The sequence below is a fragment of the Tursiops truncatus genome, chromosome 2, assembly GCF_011762595.2.
Source record: "Tursiops truncatus isolate mTurTru1 chromosome 2, mTurTru1.mat.Y, whole genome shotgun sequence".
Lineage (NCBI taxonomy): Eukaryota > Metazoa > Chordata > Mammalia > Artiodactyla > Delphinidae > Tursiops > Tursiops truncatus.
Window position 1 is genome coordinate 85,686,012 of NC_047035.1, and position 19,799 is coordinate 85,705,810.

The following is a 19,799-nucleotide window of genomic DNA, read 5'->3' on the forward strand; positions in this document are numbered from 1 at the left end:
CGGTCTCCAAAAGTTACATAGTGTATGATTATATTTATATGACATTCTCAAAAGGATAAAACTAGAGTGACAGAGAATAGATGAGTTGTTGCGAAGAGTTAGAGGTGGGATGAAGGTATGATTATAAAGGGATAGTATGAAGGAGTTTTGGGGGACTGTAGAGCTATTATGAATACTTATGAATACTATTATGAACTATTACGATTATTATTATGATTATAGTGAAGGTTACATGAATCTACACACATGCTAGAACTCATAGAACTGTAGAACCCAAAAAAGTCATTTACCATGTTAATTTTTTTAATAAATAAAATTAATTTATAAAAAGAAAATCCACAATTATCTGAGAAGGTGGTAAAATATTCCTCCCTTTTCCAATAGTGTATCTGAATAAGGCCATATTCTCTTCATATGCTTCAACCAAAGCAATATATTGCAACAAACTGAACACAGAAGTATGAGAATCCGGCTGTCTGCTATGGGGTCAGACGTTAAAGAGACTTGAAAAAATGTAAAACAATGCCACTCATTTCACCACCTGTTTTTCTGTTTTGGAAAATAGTATTATTTATTTATTTATGGCTGCATCGGGTCTTCGTTGCTGCGCGCAGGCCTTCTCTAGTTGTGGTGAGCAGGGGCTACTCTTCGTTGTAGTGCGCGGGCTTCTCATTGCGGTGGCTTCTCTTGTTGTGGAACACGGGCTCTAGGTGCACAGGCTTCAGTAGTTGTGGCACATGGGCTCAGTAGTTGTGGCTCATGGGCTCTAGAGCACAGGCTCAGTAGTTGTAAAGCGCATGGGCTTAGCTGCATGTGGGATCTTCCCGGACCAGGGCTCGAACCCATGCCCCCTGCACTGGCAGGTGGATTCTTAACCACTGTGCCACTAGGGAAGCCCAGCTTTATTATTTTAAAATAAATAAACTTAAAATATGTTTTAATTTTAATACAGGAAATATCATTAGCTATAAATCCATGATAAAACAAATAAACAACTCTTTAGGGTCCTCAATAAATTTTAAGATTGATAAGAGGTCCTGAGACCAGAGAGTTTGAGAATGGCTAAATTATGTTATACAAATCTATATTTGAATCAATCTATTAATAATCTTGATTTATTATATACAAAGTTATTTGGGTAAATTTTAAAATATTCTACAATCTGAACTTTTACCAATCATTCTTTCAATAAACAAACATTTGATGAGTACCCTGCCAAAAACTGTGGGAATACTAAGATAAATAAATCATGGTCCCTAGCCTTTAGGACAATGGGTACTCCAGGAGAGATTTCTCATAGGTAATGCTATTGGTAGAATATTCACTTGAACCTAAATGCAATAAGAGAAGAGTTGTGCAACTGGTTTGGAATTGAATTAGGTTAGAAAACTAATCAAAGAAAAACACAATACAATTATTACTTCCAGGAAAAAAAAACCAGTGTAGAAAAGTTACTCATACTATATACCTACATCTATACCTATACAGATATAAATTTCATGACTTAGATGTCAAAAGCATTTACAGAGTCATAATAACTTAAATTCTGAATACTGCCCTAACCAAAATTAAACTATAATATTAATGGAAAATCGGAGGACCTAGCTGAGATAGGCTGTGAAAAGCTAAATCCTCACCTTCCATAGTGGAAAGCCAATAAATAATGACTAAAATTTAAAAATTAATCAGCAGCAATACAAGCATGTTCATTTGAGATATGGAGGTAAATACCAAAAGAATCAGCAAAAAGGGCAGAGTGGGGAGGCCAGGAGACTCTTCTTTTCTATAAAGAAGTGTACAGAATCATTCAACTTTTTAAATTATGTGCATATTTAACTGATTAAAAATGAAAATTAAATTTAAAATGCAACTTGTAGAAGAACATTTAAACATGAAAAAATATTCTTTATATTTTAAGTGACTTATAAAACAATATATATGATCTCATTTCTATTTTTTTAAAAAGTATACATATAGGGGCTTCCCTGGTGGTGCAGCAGTTAAGAATCCACCTGCCAATGTAGGGGACACGGGTTCGAGCCCTGGTCTGGGAAGATCCCACACGCCGCGGAGCAACTAAGCCCGTGCGCCACAACTACTGAGCCAGACCTCTAGAGCTGGCAAACCACAACTACTGAACCCACATGCCACAACTACTGAAGCCTGAGCGCCTAGAGCCCGTGCTCCGCAACAAGAGAAGCCACGACAATGAGAAGCCCACGCACCGCAACAAGGAGTAACCCCCGCTCACCGCAACTAGAGAAAGCAGGTGCACAGCAACGAAGACCCAACACAGCCAAAAATAAATTAATTTTTTTAAAAAAAAGCCTGAACTCATATTTACCAACTATGAACTATGGTTATTCCTATATAGTATGATTATTTTCTTGGGATAGACTCCTCTTCTGTAAATTTACTATAGTAAACATGTATTTTTACAATAAGTAGAAAAACACTATTTTTAAAAGTTATAATTTTTAAGCCTCACATATATGGTCAAAAAATTTTTAGAGAAGGGTGCCAAAACCATTCAACGGGGAAAGATCAATCTTTTCAACAAATGGCACTGGATAAACTGGATATCCACATGCTAAAGAATAAAGCTGGACCCTTACTTTATACCGTATATAAAAATTTACTGAAACTGGATCAAAGAACTAAATGTAAGATCTAAAACTATAAAACTCTTAGAACAATACATAGGGGAAAAGCTTCATGACATTGGATTTGGCAATGATTTCTTGGATATGACACCAAAAGAAAAGAAAAAAACAGATAAAGTGACTTCATCAAAATTAAAAACAAATAATTTTGATGAAGTGTCCATCAAAAGAGTAAAAAGGCAACCTATGGAATGGGAGAACATATCTGCAAATAATATATCTGATAAGGGGTTAACATTTAGAATATATAAAGAAATCCTACAACTCAACAACAAAATAACAAACAACCCAATTTTAAAAATGGGCAAAAAACCTGAATAGACATTTCTCCAAAGAAAATATACGAAGGATCATAAGAATGGAAAGATGCTCAACATCATTAATTAACTAGGAAAATACAAATCAAACCACTTTACAACCCATTTAGAATAACTATCAAAAAACATGAAAATAAGTGTTGGCAAAATTGTGGAGAAAGTGGAACCCATGTGCATTGCTGATGGAAATGAGGAATGAGGAAATGTGAAATGGTGCAGCCACTGCAGAAAACAGTACTGGAGGTTCCTGAAAAAATTAAACATAGAATTATGATATAATTATGCAATTCCACCTTTGAGTATATACTCCAAAAAATTCAAAGGAGGGACTCAAAAAGATATTTTGTACACCAGTGTTCATGGCTGAATTATTCATTAGAGCCAAGAGGCAGAAGCACTCAAGTGTCCATCCCAAATGACAGATGAATGGATAAACAAAAATGTAGCACATATATACAAAGGAATATTATTCAATTTTAAAAAGGAAGGAAATTCTTACACATGGTACAACATGAATGAACCTTGAAGACCTTATGTTAAGTGAAAAAAGCCAATCTCAAAAGGTCAAATATATGATTCCATTTATAATAGGTAGCTAGATTAGTCAAATTCATAGAGACAGAAGGTAGTTTCTGTCTAGTGGTTGCCAGGGGCTGCAAGGAGGAGGTAATAGGGATTTAGTGTGGGTACAAAGTTTCATTTTTGGGAAGATGAAAAAGTTCTGGAGATGAATTGTGGTGATGGTTGCAGAACAATGTTAATATACTTAATGCCACTGAGTTGTACACTTAAAAATAGTTAAAATGGAAAATCTAATGTATATTTTACCATGAAAAAAGTTTCTAACACTACTAGGTATCCCTCAGAAATATAATTACCAAATAATTTTCACCATATCTCACTTTAAATTACCAGTAGAAAGATCATGAAACAAAGTAGTATCCTGGATAGAGTCCTTCAAGATACTAATATAAAGCTAAAAATACACCTGTTCCAATTAGAAATTGAACCCTAAGGGAAAAGCCCAGAATCCTGTAAGCTACTGAGGTGTACTAGATTGCTTCTAAAATGGCTCCCAATAATCCCTATCTCATGTTATTGATCCCTTCCCCTTTAGTGTGGGTGGATCCAGTCACTTGACTCTAATGAACAGAATACAGCAAAAGTGACAGGATATCACTTCCCAGATATAAAAGATTGTGACATCTACCTTGCTCATTGTCTCTCTCTGGCTCTTCCTACTTGCTTGCTCTGATGAGGAAAGCTGCCATGTTGCCCCAAGGAAAGACCCATGTGCTAGGACAACCTCTGCTAGCATATGATTCCACTTACAAAAGGTACCAACAGCCCTCAGTCCAACCACCCACAAGGAATGGAATCATGCCAACAACCACTGGAGTAAGCTTGGAAACAGATCCTTCCTCAGTTGTGCCTCTTGATGACTACAGCCTACCTTAATTGCAGTCTCTGACTCATCTTGAAACAGAGTACCCAGATGGCTGAGTCACACACAAAATCCTGACCCACAGATTCTGTGAAATAATGCTGTTGTTTTAAAACAGTAAGTTAGGGGTAATTTGTTATGCAGCCATAGATAACTAACACACCAGGCTTCACTGGTGTAAGACAATAGTTTCTCAAAGTTGTACACGAACCACAGGTTCTTTTTGATTCCACATCAAAAATTATATCTGAAAAAATTAATGTAATCTGGCTGCAGTATCAATGCTGTCAAATAACTGTTTGGGATTCATTTTTTCAGTAAGCTAATAGCTTTAAAATGATCTTGGTGCAAGAAAATGAGATACTGCAAGAAAGAACTTAAATAATTCCTCTTTGGCAATATCTTCAATGACCTAAAATAGAAAGTAAACAGCATGATAATGAATTCAGACAGTGATGCTAAATCTGGAGGTGTTGCCAAAACAGACCCAAAGATGATCAAAATACAGACAGAACATACTAAATGGAGATTCAACTTGTAAAATACCATGTGGTGAAAAATCATTTGAAACATTTGCTTGGTAGAAAAAGATTGAGAAGAAAAATAGCCAACAAATTAAAAAGTAAATACTGATAATCCCCTAGATTACAAACTAGGGGATGATGAAGACCATATCATAGTCACTATATTCTCTGCCATAATCAAAAATTATGAACTTTGCAGTTAATCAATAGATATTTGGTGAAGTAATTTAATTAACCAGATGAAAATGAGATATCAAACTGTATGTAATTTATAAGTCATACAGGTTCACATATACGAGTATAACAGAAAGATGAGAGGAAAAATGAGAACTAAAAGGAGAATGAAAATAAAAATGATAAGACACAAAGGCAAATGGATAAAAACTGTACTAATATAAGAATTCCAAAAACATAAACCAGACCAAACCATACTTAATGAAGATAACTCCCTACAAGAGTATTGTCTGAGAAATTAATAACACTGCAGTGTGTTTATTGTCTTTTAGCTCCAGGGACCTCACAGAATAGAGATTAAGACCAGACTATCTGGGGAATTCCCTGGCGGCCCAGTGGTTAGGACTCCGTGCTCTCACTGCCAAGGGGCTGGGTTCAATTCCTGGTCAGAGAACAAAGATCCCACAGCTGTGCGGGGAGGGGGAGACCACACTACCTAGATTCAAATCCTGGCTGTAAAACCTAGGACCCACTACTTAACTTCTCTATGCCTCAATTTCCTCAACTATAGAAAAGAGATAACAACTGTGGCTATTTAAGGATTAAAAGTGATAATACATGATATATGTAAAGTGCTTACTCATCACAGTGCCTGCTACACTGACTGTGCCCAATAAATGGTAATCATTACTTACTACGTCATTTTGCATGCTTCTTAGCCAACAGAAGAAGAAACAGTCACATTCACAAACATAATGTTATCCAAAACAGTCCCTGAAGTGCTTGAATGTTGATGAAAGAAAATAATCATGTTTGCATGGAAGACTAGAATTTAAACCTAGTATGCAAGTATTACTTAACAAATTCATATAGAAATGTTTTTGTCAGCAAGAGAAATTATTACTCTACAACTATGATTACAAATTAAATTATAGCATTTGCATTGTTATAATTTTGCTCTTAAAGTTAACAGAAAAATTAGTTGACCAAAAAGGGAATAAAAATAAACCTACTATTTCTAGGTTGGAAAAAGTATAAATTAGTTCCCAAATGTGCTTTCACTTGAAGCAAATTTTGAGTACCCACCTACGTAAAAAAAGGAAGCACTGTCATAGTGAATATAAAAAAAGAAATTATTTAAATATAAAAAGTAAAGACTCTCACACACTGCTAGTAGGAATGTACTTTGGAAAATAGTTCTGTATTATAAAGTAAAGCTGAAAATATGCACATACTGTGACCCAGCAACCCTTTTCCTAGGTATATCCTAAAGACACTCTTCTCTCACGTGCACCAGGAAATATGTACAAGAATTTTCAGTCACACTGTCCATAAATGCCAAAAACTGAAACAACCCAAATGTCCAGCAAGAGAAGAATGGATAAATTATAATATACTCATACAATGAAAAAATGTACTAGCTTCCTACTGCTGACGTAACAAATTACCACAAATTTAGCAGCAAAACAACATAAATTTATAGTCTTACAGTTCTGGAGATCAGAAGTCCAGGCTTCCACTGGGGCTAAAATCAAGGTATCAGCAAGGCTATGCTCCTTCTGGAGGCTCTAGAGGAGAATCCTCTTCCTTGCGTTTTCCAACTTCTAGAAGTTGCCTTCATTCTTTGGCTCATGGCGGCATCCTCCACCTTCAAAGCTGGAGTAGTGTAGTTAGCATCTTCAAATCTCTCTGACCTCCGCTTCCATCATCACATCTCCTTACTTCTCTCTGACAAAATATACATGCCTCCCTCTTACAGGACCCTTGTGAGTACACTAAACCCACCTGGAAAATCAAGGATAATCTTCCCAACTCAGAGCTTTAAGTTAATCACACCTGCAAAGTCCATTCTGCCTATAAGGTAACATATTCAGAAGTTTCAGGGATTAGAAAGTGAGTATCTTTGGGGGGACCATTATTCTACCTGCCACAAAAAATATGCTAAGAAAATGAAACTACTGCTACTCTGAACTACATGACTAAATCTCAGGATAGACATTGAAAAAAATCAAGCAAGACAAAAAAGTATACTTACAACATAAGTCCTTCTATGTAAGGTTCAAAATTAAGCAAAACTAAACTATGTTAAATAGGGATGCAAGTATAGGTAGTAAGTCTATAAAGAAAAAACAAGGACATGATTTTTCATAAAAAGCACAAGAATGAATTCCTTTGGGGGTAAGAAAAGGAGATAAGGAAAGGGCTTCTGAGATGCTGGCAATGTTCTATTTCTTGACCACTTGGCCTTATAATTATTCTTTAAACTGTACAGGGGACTTCCCTGGTGGCACAGTGGGTAAGAAACCACCTACCAATGCAGGGGACACGGATTCGATCCTTGGTCTGGGACAATCCCACACGTCACAGAGCAACTAAGCCCGTGCGCCACAACTACTGAGCCTGCGCTCTACAGCCTGTGTACTACAACTACTGAGCCTGCACTCTAGAGCCTGCGAGCCACGTCTACTGAGCCCATGTGCTGCAACAACTGAGCCTGCACTCCAGAACCCGCGAGTCATGTCTACTGAGTCCGTGCACTGCAACTACTGAGCCTGCGCTCTGCAACTACTGAAGCCCGAGCACCTAGAGCACGTGCTCCCCAACAAGAGAAGCCACCACAATCAGAAGCCTGTGCACCTCAATGAAGAGTAGCTTCAGCTTGCCACAACTAGAGAAAGCCCGCATGCAACAATGAAGACCCAACACAGCCAAAAATAAAGTAAATAAAATACCTAAATTTAAACTGTACCTATAATTAATGTCTCTTATAAAAAGAACAGTAACAGATAATGGCCATATAAACCAGAGCAGGGAAATCCAGACACAAACTAGACAGGCAACAACCATCTAGCAGTATGACAGATAGCAGAAGACTGTCCCATCTATACAATGGTAAAAAGCCAGGTAATCTGTGAGTTGAGCATGAAGCAGAAATCTAGGTTCAGAGTAAAGAAAGAGGCTTAGAAGCACATGCACAATTACATGTCTTCTAAGACATATCTTCTAGGACAATTTACAATGTCTTCCTAAAAGACTATAAATTTCTTGAGGTCAAGAGCAGAATTCTACTCATCTTTGTATTCTCAGTACCTAGCATAATACCTACCACAGAACAATCGTTCAATAAATGTTTAATGAATGGAAGAATGAATGAAACATCTTTAACCTCCTAGACAGCTGAATGAAAAGAAGTAGTCCTCAAGTAAATAATTGAGAGCTGACTTTTAAATTTAACATATAGTCATTCAATAAATTGTTACAAATACATAGAAGAGTAGGAAGAAGTATAATGCATAGTTTTGCCCTCAGTGAGTGTATAATCAAGGGAAGAAGTTAAACAATTATTTCCAAATTATTCTTTGAAGTAGAACACATCATACAAAAACAGAAATTAATAGTAATTCTCTGGATTTAAAAGGCAAAATAAACTAATAAGAACCTGCTGTATAAAAAAATAGATAAAATTCAAAAAAATGAAATGAAATAAAAGGTAGGGCTTCCCTGGTGGCACAGTGGTTGAGAGTCCGCCTGCCGATGCAGGGGACACGGGTTTGTGCTCCGGTCCAGGAGGATCCCACATGCCGCGGAGCGGCTGGGCCCATGAGCCATGACCGCTGAGCCTGCGCGTCCAGAGCCTGCGCTCCGCAACGGGAGAGGCCACAGCAGTGAGAGGCCCGCGTACCACAAAAAAAAAAAAAAAAAAAAAAAAAGGTAAAATATATAAGTTAACCAACATCAAATTGCAAGGGCTAGTGCATATGACAAATCAGAACTGGGAGAGACTAACATGGGCTAGGATGATCATACGATGTTTCTTAGAGGAGCTGGATATCATCTATAGCGGTTTGGCGATTGCAAAATAGCCAAAAGTTCCTCCCATTCCTGTATACACATCCCTTTACAATGTGACCTTGCTGCATCTGCCACTGAAAGGTAGATTTTCTTTCTCCATTCTGGAAACTGAGGTTGGCCCCATGACTTGCTTTAACCAATGGGACATCAGCAAACATGACTCAGAAGGTTGAAAAGCACTTATGCACTGGACTTGCCCTCTTTTGCTGGTTTTGGAACCCAGATAGTGAGGAAACCCAAGCTAGGTGACTGCTTCACATAAATGAGCCCAAACAAGACCAAAAGAACCATTCAGCTGAGCCTAGCCAAACTGCCAATCCACATAATAGTTAATAAATTATTGTTTTAGCTCCTGAACTTTCGGGTGGTTTGTTTAATGACAAGAACTAACTGAAGATGTAAGCAAAGGCACAGAAAAGGAAAGGAGCAAAACATACAAGTACATGAGAAAATGAATGCATACATTAGTCTAAATGGAAAAGAGTTCTGATTGTGGAGAAAGAATACATAAACCTGAAAGGTAAACTGAGTTCAGATTGTAAAAATCAGGCTAGGGGGCTTCCCTGGTGGTGCAGTGGTAAAGAATCCGCCTGCCAATGCAGGGGACATGGGTTCGAGCCCTCATCAAGGAAGATCCTACATGCTGCGGAGCAACTAAGCCCATGCGCCACAACTACTAATCCTGCACTCTAGAGCCCGCAAGCCACAACTACTTAGCCCATGTGCCACAACTACTGAAGCCCATGCGCCTAGAGCCCGTGCTCCACAACAAGAGAAGCCACCTCAAATGAGAAGCCCGCGCACTGCAACGAAGAGTAGCCCAGAGTAGCCCCCACTCGTCACAGCTAGAGAAAGCCCAGGCAGAGCAACGAAGACCCAATGCAGCCAAAAATAAATAAATAAATAAGTTTAAAAATCAGGCTAGGAAGAGGATGGACTTCATTCAGTTTCAATAGACAGGAAGAGCCACTGAAGGATTTCAGAGCAGGGGAGGATATAATGCAAGAGGAAAGGAAGTCCAGTTACAACTACTATTATCTAGAAAGGCTGAAGCAAAAAAATTCTCCTACATTTGGGGGAAGCTAGATAATTCACTAAACAGATAACAACAGGGTTCTATAAGTGTCATATATAGCTTATGTAAGATTCTGCTCTTTAACAGAAAAATAGGAAAATTATTTTTACCTACAATTTTAATTTCAATGGGAACAGTGCTAGAATTAATCATCAGAAGAGGTTATGACGTGTCTAAAGAGTAAGGAAAATATTTTTGAAGCTATTATTTGGGCATAAAGATAATACCCAGATTTCTAATGACAGCATAACTTTGAAATATGACTCCTCTTTGTTTGACATTTCAATATACCCACCAGACCACTTCGGCTTCTGACCACCGAAGTAACAGGGACCAGATTTAGCCTCCCAACTTAAATGGGAAAAATAGACAAAATATATGAAACAATGGACTTTAGACACTAGAACTAGACAATAGGCAGCACAGAACATGGATCCACGAGAGAAGGGAAATAAACGAGGTAAGCCTTAAGACTGCCCCCAGCTCACTGACTGGAGAGTTTCCAGGCTGCAGCACAGGAATGAGGAACCCAAACAGAGCCCATCAGTCTCGCTGAGTTGAAGAGACAGAATTCAGAGTTTTGAGGAGGCCAAGGCAGGGCAGAACACTGAAGAGCTGTGCAGACAGAACTCTGGATATCTAGAGAGAGTTCCTCTTGAAACTTTGGCGAGTACTTATGAGTGCATGTGTGTACAGAAGCAATCAAGGCCAGGGTAAAGAACCCCTGGAAAGAGGCAGGCAGGAACAATCCTTAATGTTCACACAGGGCTGTGAATAGTTTGTATAATCACCAAACAGAATGAAAAAAAAAAAAAAACTTTAAAAACATCCAGGGCCATGAATGCATCTAACTATTTTCAAATAGCTTAATTGTATCCCAGAACAAATCCCCATAATATTTACAGGAATTAAAAAAAAAAAAATCCAGCACATGACAGTGTAAAATTACAACGTCGAGCATCCAAACAGAAATTAGCAGGGACACAAACAAGGAGAAATATCAATCAATAAAAACAGACTTAGAAATGGTGCAGATGACAGAATGGTAGACAAGGACTTTAAAACAGCTATTATAAATATATTCAAAGAAACAGAGAAAACCATTAAGCATGAGGAAAGAAATGGGAAATATTTTTTAAATGAACTTCCAGACATAAGAAGTATATACCTGAGATTTAAAAAATACACTAGATAGGATTAACACCAGATTAACCACTGTGGAATAAAGGATTAGTGAAGTTGAAGATACAGAAAAAGGAATCATCCAGGACTTCCCTGGTGGTCCAGTGGTTAAGAATCCGCCTTCCAATGCAGGGGATGCAGGTTTGATCCCTGTCGGGGAAATAAAATCCCACATGCCACAGGGCAACTAAGCCTGAGCACTCTAGAGCCCGCGTGCCACAACTAGAGAACCCTGCGCACCACAACTACCGAGCCCACACACTCTAGAGCCTGCGCGACACAAGGAAGAGTCCACGTGCTGCAACCAAGACCCAAAGCAGCCAAATAAATAAATATTTTTTTAAAAAAGAAAGAAAAAGGAATCATCCAAAATGAAACAGACAATAGAAAAAGACAGAAACCACACAGAGAATCAGTGAGCAATGGGATAACATCAAAAAGCCTAACATGGACTTCCCTCGTGGTGCAGTGGTTAAGAATCAGCCTGTCAATGCAGGGGACACGGGTTCGAGCCCTGGTCCAGGAAGATCCCACATGCCGTGGAGCAACTAAGCCCGTGCGCCCAAACTACTGAGCCTGCACCCTAGAGCCCACAAGCCACAACTACTGAAGCCCACACACCTAGAGCCCGTGGTCCGCAACAAGAGAAGCCACCGCAATGAGAAGCCCAGGCACCGCAACAGAGAGTAGCCCCCGCTCGCTGCAACTAGAGAAAGCCCACGCGCAGCAATGAAGACCCAACACAGCCAAAAATAAATAAATTTTTTTTAAAAGCCTAACATACATATAACTGGAGTCCCAGAAGGAGAGAATAGAGAGGTTGTTTATACTTTTATTTTGTTGTCAGTTATTGTAACCATACTATCTTATATAAAGTTTCTCTCCACTTTTAGTAGATATTTTAATTTCTGGATACATTTATTGGGCCCAAAGAGATTGCATGCTTAAAAAAAAAAAACCTGAAGAAAAAATGTCTGAAATTTTTCCAAATTTGATGAAAACTATCAACACACTGAACATCCCCTATTAAAACAAAAAATCAGATGTTTTCAAAGTCATCATGATCTGTTAAGTAGATAATATTTAGGATACCTGATTAATATTCCAAAAATAGATTAAAATATAGTTAGATGCAGAGTGGCTATCTCTTCATCAAACATCTCAAAAGTCAAAATAATACATTTTTCACATTACAAGAAACTAAATTATGTCTCAAGATAAAACAAGCTGAGGTGCAGACACAAGTTTACAAAGACTACAAACCAGTTAAGCTTTTCAAAATATCTAATAACAGTAATGTAAACAACAGAAGGGTCAAGAATAGGATAAACCCCATGAGATTTTTTTTTAACCCTGCAGGTTTTAGCAAGAGCCTCTCTATAAAGTGTTAGTAAAAAGAGATGAAGATGTACAAATAACCCTATTTGTTGATAGCAAAAGAGAGAGAAAATTTAGTCACCACTCACACTTCAACTGTTCCTTCTAAACTTTAACAGGAGATAAATTATACTTCCAGCAGCATGGAATCTCTCTGAGCTCATAAATATATTCAAGAAAGTAAAATATCTATTAAAAGTGAAGAGAAATTTTACAAGTCAGTTATGGTTACAATTACCTACAACAGAATAAAAGTGTAAACAACCTAGTTCACCTCTCCCTGGCTACTGATACTAACAACACATAAACAAATTCTTCCCTTACAGAAAGTACAGTGTAACTTACATGTCAAGATTGTAAGGAAAGGGCTTCCCTGGTGGCACAGTGGTTAAGAATCCACCTGCCAATGCAGGGGACACGGGTTCGAGCCCTGGTCCGGGAAGACCCCACATGCCACGGAGCAACTAAGCCCACGTGCCATAAATACTGAGCCTGCGCTCTAGAGCCCACAAGCCAAAACTATTGAGCCCGTGTGCCACAACTACTGAAGCCTGCATGCCTAGAGCCCATGCTCCACAACAAGAGAAGCCACTGCAACGAGAAGCCCACACACCGCAATGAAGAGTAGCCCTTGCTTGCCGCAACTAGAGAAAGCCCATGTGCAGCAACAAAGACCCAACATAGCCAAAAATAAATTAGTTAATTAAAATTAAAGAAAAAAAAGATAGTAAGGAAAACATTAAACAAGACAATTCCTTGGGTAAAATCTACTGTAGCCACATCAACCAAACAAAGCATTGCCTATGATCCTCCAACTAAGACAAAGGAAAAAAAAATCAATGAAGAATCTTCTCTGTAGTGATCTTCATTGTAATTGGATTTTAAGTATATTAACGTCCCTTTTTAAAAATAGAAAAACTAGAAGAAAAAAAAAAGGGGCTTCCCTGGTGGCGCAGTGGTTGAGAGTCCGCCTGCCGATGCAGGGGACACGGGTTCGTGCCCCGGTCCGGGAAGATCCCTCATGCCGCGGAGCGGATAGGCCCTTGAGCCATAGCCGCTGAGCCTGCATGTCCGGAGCCTGTGCTCCGCAACGTGAGAGGCCACAACAGTGAGAGAGAGGCCCGCGTACCGCAAAAAAAAAAAAAAAAAAAAAAATCAAAACCGAAGCAAAGAGAGGTTAAGTAATCTAATGACTCATGATATGTTATCATAGAGATGAGAAAAGATTCAGATCTCACCTTGAAGCACAATTAACAGTTTTATTCATCTGTCTAGTAAGCATTTATTAATTTATGAGATTTGTGGCTATTCTAACCTTATTTTATAAACCAAAAATTAGGAGCCAGCATATGATAAGGGATATTTTTTTCTGATTTACAAATGAATTTATATAATTTTAAACTTACAAAGATGTTCAAGCTATATCCTAGTTACTTGTACATTTAATAACTCACCTATAAGCTGCTGGACTCTGGCTACAAAGAGACTCTAACTATTTATCTGAAACCTCTTTCTTGTAACCATACATACCCTCCTACTGGAAATGCCTAGTCCTAACTTCTGAGGTTCAAAGAGTATGAAATATAACATAGGAATTCTGTCAGTACTTAAGCAATTGAGGCCTGGGAGAACCCAAAGTCGAAACCCATATTGGAGGGAGAGGGTGGCCTCTTTAGAGCAAAAGTTTTCAAAGTGTTCTGGTGTTTGGAAAGGATTTGTCTAAAGCTGTTTCAGGAATTGTATGAACATTTAATTTTTATTAAATATCTTTATTTTAAAACATTTATTTTTAATTTTTTAACTACTTACAGCTATAACATATCCACTAACCTCCAAAACTGGTAGAGTATGTAGAATAAACTGTGGTTGATAAAACGAAGACTTCCCTGAACCCATCCCCCGGACTGTTAGGTCCGTCAGTTAATACGTTTATGTGGTCGTCTGCATTTTCCCTTCATGATACTTGGAACACTTGTAATTCCTTGTTCTACAATTGTCTATTCCCACTGTATTGCAAGTTCCAAAAGTGAGATAATTTCTGTCTTGTTCCCTACTGAATCTCTAACCCCTACCACGGTAACACGGTAGATAACTGAAATATTTAATGAGACTACTGCAGTAGTTCTAAGGAGCGATAATGAGGATCAGAGACGCTAAATTAAGATGGTAGCAGTAGAAATGAAAAGGAGAGGTTTTGTGCATGTAGAACCAGGGAAAAGAAGCAGCCTAAAAAATTAAATTAATGGGATTTTTGAATTTGTGTGACTGATTAAATCGTGACACCTTCATTTATAATTACAGAAGTTAAAAGTGGACTGACTTTGGCCTTGGACATGTTGAATTTTTTAAGTGCTACATAAGTCCCTAATAAATGAAGTCCTAATCTAGCTTACTATCTACCATACTATTTAGCTTCCAGCTGATTTTTTTTTTTTTTTTTTTTTTTTAATTTATGGCTGTGTTGGGTCTTCGTTTCTGTGCGAGGGCTTTCTCTAGTTGCAGGAAGTGGGGGCCACTCTTCATTGCAGTGCGCGGGCCTCTCACTGTCGCGGCCTCTCTTGTTGCAGAGCACAGGCTCCAGACGCGCAGGCTCAGTAATTGTGGCTCACGGGCCTAGTCGCTCCGCGGCATGTGGGATCTTCCCAGACCAGGGCTCGAACCCGTGTCCCCTGCATTGGCAGGCAGACTCTCAACCACTGCGCCACCAGGGAAACCCCCGGCTGATTTTTTCAAATCGAATTTCATAAGAAGCAAGGCTCACATTTTTCTCTTTAGTTATTCATTTTTCCCCCTATTTTCCTCCCCTCATCTCTGCATTACTGGTCATTGAAAAATGTTGATAAAACCTTTTCTGAGAGGGCTTCTCTGGTGGCGCAGTGGTTGAGAGTCTGCCTGCCGATGCTAGGGGACATGGGTTCGTGCCCCAGTCCGGGAGGATCCCACATGCCGCGGAGCGGCTGGGCCCGTGAGCCATGGCCGCTGGGCCTGCGCGTCCGGAGTCTGTGCTCCGCAACATGAGAGGCCACAACAGTGAGAGGCCCATGTACCGCAAAAAAAAAAAAAAAAAAAAAAAAGTTTCTGAGAAATTTTAGAAACCGAGGCACTTAGTAGATCAAGGAAAAAAGCAGGGGGCGGGGGTTTCCAAACTTAATCCATAAAACACAGCACACACGGAAAACTAAATGTTAGACCAATATTAGCAAAATACAGTATTGAGATGAGATGATCACGTGGTTAGAACAAGCTCAGGGAAACAATGCAAAATCATTTTTTTTAAAAAGGTAATTACCTTGGAACGTCAGAAAGACCAAAAAAAAAAATCCAAGTATAAAAATAATGATAAAAGCATTTTAGTAAAAACAGACATAATGGCAAATAAGTTTTCTAATGCAAATATTAAAAAATACTGATTTTTATTTTCAATAAAGATGTAAATTCTCTAAAATATATATATAATATATAATATAGATTCTTAAACATGGTTAGGTTAAATCTTGACATTATCAAAGGGAGCTAAGAATCTATTACCTCCCATTCTTCAGAAAACACTACAACAAGCCAGGGTTTTTTTGTTTTGTTTTTTGTTTTTAAATTTTTATTGGAGTGTAGTTGATTTACAGTGTTGTGTTAGTTTCAGGTGTTCAGCAAAGTGAAGCAGTTATATATATGTCCACTCCTTTTTAGATTCTTTTCCCATATAGGCCATTTACAGAGTATTGAGGTGCTTTTCAAAGAACACTTAATTTTTTTACCTTGGGAAGCGCTACTCTAATTGAAGTGAAAGTAAATTGCTTAACACAATAAAAAGCAGCTATCAACATCCCAAAATATCAAGGAAAAAATCACAGAAAAAATCCAAAATGTTGACAAAAGTTGATAAGTATTATAGACTCAAGTATTAAGAACACATAAAATAATAACCACAAGGAATCATTATGCTTAACTTAAAGTCATATAACATAAATGAAAATATACCAAGAAGTCTGCTTAAAAATCACCTGTTTAAAAGACGAAACTTTCTGGCAAAACTGACATTGATGTTAGGTAAATAATATGTCAATCTATATTTTAAACTTACAACCAAGGATTACAAGATATTGAGGACAGAAACTTGTGAGCAGTAATATGTTGGAATTATGTTCAAAATTCAGCTCTAAAAACCCAACTTTTTTCATATACACTTAAAGGGTCTTTTATCAAATATGGATGTATGATATTTAACCTGAAAGCACTGAGTATTTACAGCACAAAAACTGTTAAAAAAAAAAAAAAAAGTATTTTTAACCCAAGGATTCTATCCACTGAAGCCTAGGGGAAAAAAATCTACCACCATCATCACTATTGTTCACAATATACTGAGTAGCAAAAAATATGACAACGAAGTAAAACAGTACAAATGTTTAATTTCATATTTCAAAACCTATAAATATTGGATGTCCCGCCATATTTATTACTAATCAAATAAATTGACATAGCTCCAGCTATATTTTGAGTCTTTCTTAAGAGCCCCAAAAATAGCAAAGGAATACATGGCTAGAATAATTCTGTGTAACATGCACTCAAACTGTAAAGAATGCCACATACCTATAAAAGAATTTTTCTATCGGAGATTTTTTTTTAAGTGGGAAAGGAAGCAAGCTATATTCTCCATTAGTTCTTAAAGGCTATTTTATTTTGCTAATCAATTCAGAAGTCACTAGTTTAATAATGCTCACTAAACATTTTCTCTTGTTTTATACTGTTTTTTGTTTTTTTTTTTTCCAGGCAACAAACATTTATTATGAGGATTAGGAATCTGAGAGTATCTAATTTGCGTGGTTCCAGCTCAAAGTCTCTCATGAATTGCAATTAAGTTGTCATTTCTATACATTAAGTTATAAAACTTATAAAGAATTGCCTGCCCCCGCCACCAAAGTTATATTCCATGATCATAGCATATTCAGCTCTGTAATATTTGTTTACAATGAAAAACCAACAATCTATCACTAACTCACATTTTAGTGTATTTTTTAATGTAAAATACCCTCAAAAGTTGTCTGCATTATACAAACTTCACTTCTAACACTACATTAGAGATATTTGAAGCCCTGCATAAGTGAGTTCATTTTGCTAAAGCACATAAGCCTACTCTCACGAAGATTTCCTGAGGCATTAAAATAATAAGTATTTAAAAGAAAGTCAAAAGAAGACACAAATATCTGAAGTCATACACAGTACAATAAAGAATTTGCTAAATTATGTATTAACCGTACTACAAGATAATGAGCAAGATATTCCATTCTTAGACCACTACTGAAGACCAAATTTATTTCAATTTCATATTACAAATTAAATTAATGCAGCTAGGGACTTCAATTTCTTTTATGTGTCTAAAACTAAAAGAAGAAAAAGCATTTTTTAACATTCTATCATAAAGGAAAAGTGTTAGAAAGACTTTCCTTTATTACCATGCTTCAAACATCCCCTTTAGTGCCTTGATAAAAATGTATCATACAGGAAAACATAAGCTTCTAAATTAGAGAGATTCCTTTCAGTACATTTTCAATTTCAAAAGAGCACAATACATCATCCAAGTCCACACACTTGTTATCTGAAAAATGTTTAGACTTAGGATGAATTCTTCAAGCTTAGTCATATAAGTAATATTTGCCATCATTACTGCTTTATTTAAATAAATAGAAAAGAAATACATAACATTCAGCTTTAAAATCCATCTCCCATCACCTCTTCCCCCTCAAATGAACGGTACTCTATTACATTTAGCCAAAAGAAAACAGCAAATACATCTTCATGGTCTATCCTAGCAAACCAGTATTTAGAAGCCAATGAAACTTTTACTAATGGCTCAGAACCAAACACTGTAACAAAACACAGAGTGGATCCTCCGGGTGTGTACATGTGCCCATTCATAATATTACGATCCTCATACACGCCTTAAAAAACTTAACTTCTATTTAAAACCAAAACATCTCTACATAATACACAGGTTATTATAAAATTGCCCTCTTTAATGTTCAAACATAGAACAATTTCTAAAGCGAGGGACGAAAAGAGTTAATACCGGATTGCTGCCACCTATCAACTTTAATTTAAAGCAAAGTACAACTCAATGTCATTTTTACCTCTAATGCAACCACGACTGAAACAAAATTAAGTTCACTGTGGATAAAGTATCCTGGCATCCCAATGTATTATTTACTTCTGATTTAACAGTAAATACGTGTGGAGTCTTTTGTCCCTCCCACAGCATCCCGGGTTGTCAACATCATCTTAGTCAAAGCAAATGACGAGCAAATCCCTCAGGTCTACTTCGCACCTTAAGTACCATAAAGTCATGGCCTCCACTGTCGTTACTACACAACAAACAGATTCTATAGTCCCATGCCCTCTTCTATTAGATTTGAGGAAGCGGGGTGGGAAAGAAGCGTTCAGTATATCCTGAGAATATATCCTGAGAATCATCTGTGTTCAGTCCTGGTACCTAAAGCAGCATGAATACAAGTGGTATGTGGGTCACCCACAGAGAGAGAAACAGAACGAAGCTTTATGACCCTCCAAGTTCAGCGAAGACACCAAAAGCCTCTGGGGATACGGGGCATAACCCTCCAGGGAAACGGGGGAGAAACAGTCTCCGACTTGGAGCTACTGGGTCTGGCACAAGCCCAGGGCGTGGGTAGCGACCGAGGAGTCTCCGGTACCCCTCCCCTCCGCACCAGTATCGGTCACTGGGCGAGGGGTGCTGCCGGAGGAGGGGGTCAGGACTGAGGGAGGGCGGGACGCTGGGCTCCCCCAGCGGCGTCCTGGGGGCTCGGGGGGTGTGTCCTACCTGGGCCGTGGCGGACGCAGGGATTTCGGGCGGAGGGCTCGGGTTCAGCTCAGGGCGGGGACCGGCAGAGGTCAACCCTCAGCAGGCGGGACGACCGCCGCCTGCCCATCCCCCGCCGCCCAGTGCGGCGGGACCCAAGCGCGGCTTCGAGGGCCGGCCGGCTGGGTAGTCCCCTCGGGTACCGTCCGCGTTTACTGGCGGCGGCGGCTGCTGCTGTTACTGCTGCTGCTGGCCGCCCCCAGCCGCTGCTCTTGTGCCAGCTCCTGCTCCTCCTCCTGCCGCCTCCGCCGCCGCCTGGTCCCCACCGCTCCCATCGCCGCTGCGGCGACTACTGCAGCGCCCGCTGACCCGACCCGACGTTATTC

The 19,799-nt window shown here is 38.5% G+C and overlaps 1 protein-coding gene across 3 annotated transcripts in view; it reads right to left on the minus strand.

Moving 5' to 3' along the window:
• TTBK2 (tau tubulin kinase 2) overlaps positions 1-19,799 on the minus strand; it is a 144,936-nt gene extending 125,137 nt beyond the window's left edge. For 2 of the 3 annotated variants that reach the window (XM_019935369.3, XM_073800833.1), the window contains exon 1: positions 19,435-19,799. The gene's annotated coding sequence lies outside the window, so the exon portion shown is untranslated. Of the gene's footprint in view, positions 1-6,611; positions 6,849-19,434 lie in introns of those variants that run through there. The other variant, XM_073800834.1, reaches the window with a different exon arrangement.